Raw genomic sequence first — 6,730 nt, 5'->3', positions numbered from 1 at the left:
GCAGTAAACTCATGGTGGGCCAGCTCAGAGGTTTGGTATCTCCCTTGGCGGTTAAGGTGAGCACCCACAGACCCTTGTGTTAACTACTTAGTCACGATTGATTCATCATTTCCCCACCCTGTTCTGTGTATGACTCTTTGAATATGTAGTATCCTGTTAAATAGGTATAGGTTCTAGAAAGTTCTTTGTTGTTCGATACCCCGTTGGTCCCCCCCTCCCTGCTCCCTCCCACCATGTCTCTGCTTGGTCTGTTTGTATTCTCTCCTCCCCTTTGCCTAAACTGGATTGGTTAATTGCACCCCTGTAAGACCCCTGGACCCTGCCTTGTCAACATCTTTTGTCCCTGGACCCTCTGCTGGAATAAACACTTCAGAACCCATACGAAAGACCCCTCTGTGTCTTTGGTGTACACGCTTGGACATAGCCACTTGCATTTGGGCCTGCCATCGTTCTTGGGTCTGTGGGTGTTTGCGTGGTGGCTCTACAGCCCCTCGTGAGGGTTGCCAACCATGGACTGGGACTCCAGAGGTTTTCAGATCAGCAGCAGACACTCGGGGAGGCGCAGCACTGGTCCTCTCCCAGACACAGTGGCTTGCATCAGGCCTCTGCTATTTCAGGGCTCCTTAGTCCCTCAGCCATCACAATTGCTGGCTCAGTCACCTCAACATTCTTCTCCCCACTTTATACACTGAGCTTGATGCCACAGTGTCTGGAGTATCCCTTTGGTCAGTCTGGGTCACCTATCCTGGCTGTGCTTCTTCCCAGCATCCCAAGCACCCCCAACTTCTTTGCCAGATTGGCAGTACAAAAAGCAGAAAAGCCTGCTGAGCAGGCTGAGCACTGTTCAGTAACAACAAAAATATTCTATATTCTCAACCTGCTTTCACCACAAGACCAAAACACAGCCTTATGCTAGCCCCTGTGAAGGAAAGTAACTCCACCCCAGACAAAACCAGCACACCCAGGATGAATGCATTATTTGTGTGGCATTATGGAGCTGCAAAAGTCATAAAAACAGCTTTTGGGTTGGGAAAATAGCCATACAGTTTTCATACAGACAATGCATAAAATGCTTTCCATGGCTCTACAGCCATGTACTAACTTTGTGCTCTAGCTGCTGACTGAACATCCTTGTGTCAAGAGGCCCTTATGTCATTCACTTCCTCCTTCCTCTAGCAGCCCCAGAATCATGCCATGATGGTCCCAGGCCTGCTGCTGCTGGTTCCAGCAAGGGACTGCACTGGAAGCCACACAGCAGAGTCCTTAAATTGCAGAGAAACTGTGGGACTAGAGCAGGGCCAGACAGTGTCTTTACTTTTACAGCCAAATCAATGCTGAAACCTGTGGAGATTGCAGTGAAACATTATTATTGAAGATGATAAAAAATAACATTCCTCTACCCCAGGAGCATCCACTCAGAGTACTGAGTAAATTGAAGCCTTGGCCTTGCAGGTGTGCATTGGTGAACAAAAGATCTCTTCTGGTTTTGCTCATATCTCATTGTGAACTCTCTGATCCTCCATTTCAGTTAGGATAGGCCACAGATGGGAGAAACCTGTGCTGGGGCACCACCCATGGCACCACCATGGTCCACCCAAAAAACAATGCTCACTCCTGAGCAAGGGAAATTTCAAAGCTTCATGAAGGATAGAGAAAGCAGTACTTTTGTTGAAATGTGTCTGAGGCAATGGGTAACTCCTCTTGCTCCCACTGGTAGCCTACAGAAAGGCAGGTCTCATCGTCTGCTCACTATCCCTTCTCAGCAGCCTCCAACTTCTACTTCTGGCTTCTTTATTTGGCCCCGGTGTCAGTACTCCTTTAATTGACTTACTACTACCACCTGTACAGGAGCAATGCCCATCATTACAAATGTGCAGAAACTTTTTTTGGAGCTGGATATATAGATGTGAGCGTGTGATGGTCTTTTAGGAAGCTGTTTGCTTGTATAAGCAAACAGCAATGACATATTAGCTTCCAGTAAGAGTTAAGCATACCGTTATCCATTTGTACCTAATTCCTCTTGGCTGCTGTTAGCAAAGGAGATGCAAATTTTAGTTTCACAGCTTTCACTGAACATGAGACATCAGTGCTTCTGTGCCACAAGGTTCCCACATCACTAGCCTGTTTCCTGGGAACATTGAATCATAAAGCAGGGGCACGAAATCTGAACTTAAAAGTACCAGGGTTCCCCTGGATGCCTCCGACTGTTTGTCCAATGGTATTTCCTTTCTCAGAAAAGCCAGCTGTGTAGCACAACTTGGACCATTGTAGGTGTAGAAGAGATCCTGATATGAAATATCCATAGGGAAAGGTTTGTTTATTCTCTAAAGGTTTCTTCCTCCGCCTAATGTGATCCAAATGTAAAATGCCATCTTGATCTGGAGCAGGGATCTTTTGTCTTGATTAAACCGGTCTTGAAATAAATTTCTGCTTACTGTGCTGTCTTAGAGTGATTAGTTCATGTTTGCTGTTCCTCTGTTCTGCAATTCTGCTCTTGCCTGTGTATAGTTCAGTGTCTCTAAAAGCTCCAGAACAAAATGTAAAGACCACAGTGACTTTTGTGATTTAACTTATGAAAATTTTGGAGCAGCTGGAATGTTTTATATCTTTGAGGTTGCAAATATTACATGATGCCTGGGAATAGGGTAAGGAAATATAATATTGGAAGCTTGTACGTATAATTTTACATGGAGGTATTATTACATTTGTGGGAAGTAAACTGTATTATAGCTGAGAGATATGACTATTCAATTTCTTGACCGGGGCAAAGCCTTCTGTCTCCCAGTAACTCACTGTGTCAAAACAGACCCTACTTGCAAGTATTAAGCATGAAAGTGAAGGTGAGTGGTGATGCAGGAGGTCGATGACAGGATTACAGGGTTCAAGAAGATAAAGATGCCCACATGAACTCTAAGGTGCTTCAGATGGTTTGAGTTGCTTGATTTTGTTTTGCCTCAGTACAAGCTGGTTTTTTACATGATTTTTCTCCCAGAGCTATGCATCCAAGCAAGTGGTGAGCAGTCCTTGTTTGGGACCATCTTGTCCATAAATGATCTCATACTTCAGCTGTGCTGGGGGTCTGCACTCCCTCCAAATGCAGCATTTGACAAACCAGGTCCTTGGTGGAGCCTGGCAAGGCAAACCCTGAGTGCATGGTTGTGTTTGCTTTGGGACTTGTTGGGGTGGGGGATGTGTGTGAGTCTGCAACTGAAAGCACAGACCACGGGTTTGCCAGTAACTAGCAGGGAGCTGCAGCTGCTCCACAGTCCCCTGGCACGTCTTCCAGTCCAGTTTTAATTGGCTGCAGCTTGAATTTGCATTCTGCCTTCTTTGACATTCATCATGTGGGTAATAGATGCACACACAGGCTGTCCTCATACAACAAAGAGGGTGCAGAGCTAATTTAAAAGCACTTGTGAAAATTCCAGCTTCAGAGGGCTTATTAAAACAAAAGACCCCAAACTGCTGCATGTACTTCTGTGCAGTGAACCTGGTTATTGCTGAGATTCACGCCACCGTACCACAAGCTTGTTTTTGCCTTTCTTCTTCAACATATATCTATAAGGGAAATACTGCCATAGCATTGCACAAACACTTTCCAAATGCTAAGTTTACAGAGAAATAAATGTTTTGTATTTCAGGTTTTAATCTATTCTTTCATAAAGTTATTTTTTCAGTTGTAGGGTATATTTTCCCCACAGCAACATATTTAGTTTCTTTTTTCTCTCAGCTCCTGTTTTTAATTGTGCCTCTGTTGTTAATTGTAAGTCAATACAGTGGGCCAAATTCAGCTTTGGTGTAACTATATTGGATTAAATGTGCAGCATTGTCACATTTTTATATTGCACTTCAATATTAATTATTAATGTGTGTACTGAGTACATTGATTCAAAGGGCACTGCATAAGTTAAATGCTCGTCCGTGAGATTAAAACCATTCCTGGCCACACTGAGTGACATTGCAAAACTATTCTGCTGCTGTCACCAGAATCCTTGGCAATTGCAACACTGTTTGTCAGACACTAATACAAAAAAACTGCAAAACCATACTCAACAGGCAGTAGTGTGAACAAATACAGCTTTCCTTGAGCTCTGCATCTTGCTATGTGTGTGTAATTACCACAAGCAGTGGGGAGGAAATCAGAGCTATGAGACACATACAGACAGAAATATATCTTTTCATACATATAATTACCATCTTCAGTGTACCTTTTTAATAATTCTGTACTGCTCACTGACCCTATCTGATTTTATAATCTGCAGAAAAATAATTGCATAGAATCCTAAAAGGGCTTGGGTTGGCAGGGACCTTAGAGATCACCTTGTTCCAATCCCCCACCATGGACAGGGACATCTTCCACTAGACCAGGTTGCTCAAACCTCCATCCAGCCTGGCCTTGAATACCACCAGGGATGGGATATCCACAACTTCCCTGGGCAACCTGTTCTAGTGTCTCACCACACTCACCATAAAGACTTTCTTCGTAATATCTAATCTACCTCTTCCAGTTTGATGCCATTCCCCCTTGTCCTGTCACTTCCTCCCCTTGTAAAAAGTCCCTCTCCAGCTCTCTTGTAGCCCTCTTTAGGTACTGGATAGCTGTTAGTTGTCCTCAGAGCCTGTTCTCCTCAAGGCTGAACAACCCCAAGTCTCTCAGTCTGTCCTCCTAGAAGAGGTGCTCCATCACTCTGATCATCTTCATGGCCCTTCTCAGGACTCAGTCAAACAGATCCATAACCTTTTATCCTGGAGGTCCCAGAGCTGGATGCAGCACTGCAGGTGGGGTCTCAGCAGAGCAGAGCAGAGGGGCAGAGTCCCCTCCCAGACCCTGCTGCCCACACTGCTTTGGATGCAGCCCAGGACACATTTGGCTTTTTAGCATAGACGGTCTTTTACAATTTTGAGAAGCCTGCATGTTCATGAGAGGGTTTTTTCCCCACATGTGTTTCATGAAGGGATGCATGTTAAATGCTTCAGCCCAATCGCATGCTTTACTCCAGCTTCACTGTGTGCTCAGCCAGCCTTGCTTCCCAGGGATCACATGGGTCCAAGGCAAGATTTTCTGAGGGCTGTCCTGCAAGGTGCAGTAATCACTCTCTGTCTTTGGGTGAGAGACCCCCGAGAGCAGACAATTGCATTTCCTGAAAGGCAAAAAGGTGTTAATTCATTAGTGAAATGTTGTTTTAGCTCTTGCTCCAGCCACTCTGGGGGAGCAATGTCTCTGTCCCTTGTGCCAGCTCCAGGCTCCTGAGCTATATCTTTCAGCAGTCTCTTGCAGTGAACCATGACCAACCCCAGGGCCAGCCCCAAAAGTCTTGAGCATTCCTAATGCTGTGAAAAATACATAAATCTGTGCCTTACCTTTAGCCGCAGCTTCCTTTCCTCGTATTTCTCATACCCGGCCACTTCCCCAGAGTGATCTAGGTTCTTCTCTAGGTTCTTTGGTAGCTGATTGGTTTCTGTTAGTCCTCCCCACCTACCCCATTTCCCATTTGCTGTAACCCCTTCTCCCCGCCCTAATGACATCCCCTGGCTGGTATATCATTGGTTACTTTGTGTTTTCCATGCCTGTTTGTTGGGGTACAAAACTGCCCCACCTGGCCATGTAGTTTGTCTTTCCTCATGAGTTTCTTACCGTGCAATAAACTCTCTTCCTCCACGTGGAGTCCCTCTGCTTTATCCTACCTCCTTCGCACACCTTGCCATCAGGGAGCCAGGCGAACATGAGCAGGTGCTTCGCCAGCTTCCCCCACGCTGCAATCGGACTCCCATCTGTCCGCTCGGGGCAGGCAGCAGTTTGCACGGTACCAGGACAACGTGCTAGCCATGGGACGGTACGGCAGCAAGTCTGTGGCAATCCTACCAATTTGTTGTCAGCATTAATTATGTCTGAGATGATCAGCATCTTTATCAGTGAAGTGTCTGGGAACGTCTCAAGTGCTACAGCTTAGACCAGCAGTATCAACGCGATGCTTCTCAGGAACTGGTAGACTGAGAAAATAAGCTATGGGTAAAATAAACTGCAGGTAATTTTTTCTATTTCTAGTCCTAGAAAACCTGTGAGTTGGTTTAAAACTGTCCTTTAACATTGCTGTCAAAACATTATTTAGCACTTCACTGATAGAGATCATGGGTCACAGAATATTCTGATTTGGAAGGGACCCACAGCTCTTGAGGGAATGGCCCATCTTGAACCTGCAATCTTGGTGCTATTAGCACCATGCTTTAACCAACTGAGCTAATCTCTATTCTGCAACAACAAAAAAATCATGGCGGCATTTGTCAGCAAAAGCTTATTTTTGTTCTGAGTTGCACAAGATACAAGGCTCCTTTATATAGCTCAGCTGTATGGGAGTGGTGCTTTGCCGGGGTGCTTCAGCCTGTGCAGTAACATGTGCAGAGCCCAAATCCTGTTCTCATGAGTAGGAACAGCTGGGGCTTGGGCCACTAATTCTGCATCTGATGGCTTGTGCTGTGTGATGGTGGGAAAAGCCCCTTTTGCAGATCAAAAAGCCACGTGGTAGGCTAGTGTAGGACTCTGTGGAGTTTCTCTATAGTAATTTCTCCCCACGGTTTTATATGCAGAATATGTTTGTGCTGTTGAGAGAATATAAAGACATGAAATGCCCTCTGGTTGTATGTTGTGTGAGACAGTAGGAAAAAAAATACGCTTATGCTTGTTTTTAATGCTGTGCTTTTGCTTTTCCTTGGCTGCATTGCCATATTTTTT

The 6,730-nt window shown here is 45.2% G+C and overlaps 1 long non-coding RNA gene across 1 annotated transcript in view; it reads left to right on the top strand.

Moving 5' to 3' along the window:
* The first annotated feature begins 5,589 nt into the window (after window positions 1-5,589).
* Window positions 5,590-6,730, top strand: part of LOC108448296 — a 14,575-nt gene continuing 13,434 nt past the window's right edge. Inside the window, exon 1 of the long non-coding RNA XR_001864145.1 lies at window positions 5,590-6,026. This is a non-coding gene — a long non-coding RNA (uncharacterized LOC108448296). The remainder of the gene's footprint in view (window positions 6,027-6,730) is intronic.

This window comes from Corvus brachyrhynchos, unplaced genomic scaffold (assembly GCF_000691975.1).
Source record: "Corvus brachyrhynchos isolate BGI_N302 unplaced genomic scaffold, ASM69197v1 scaffold467, whole genome shotgun sequence".
In the NCBI taxonomy this organism is placed as follows: domain Eukaryota; kingdom Metazoa; phylum Chordata; class Aves; order Passeriformes; family Corvidae; genus Corvus; species Corvus brachyrhynchos.
The sequence above is the reverse complement of the archived record's forward strand: the minus strand, read 5'-3'. Positions and strand labels throughout refer to the sequence as shown.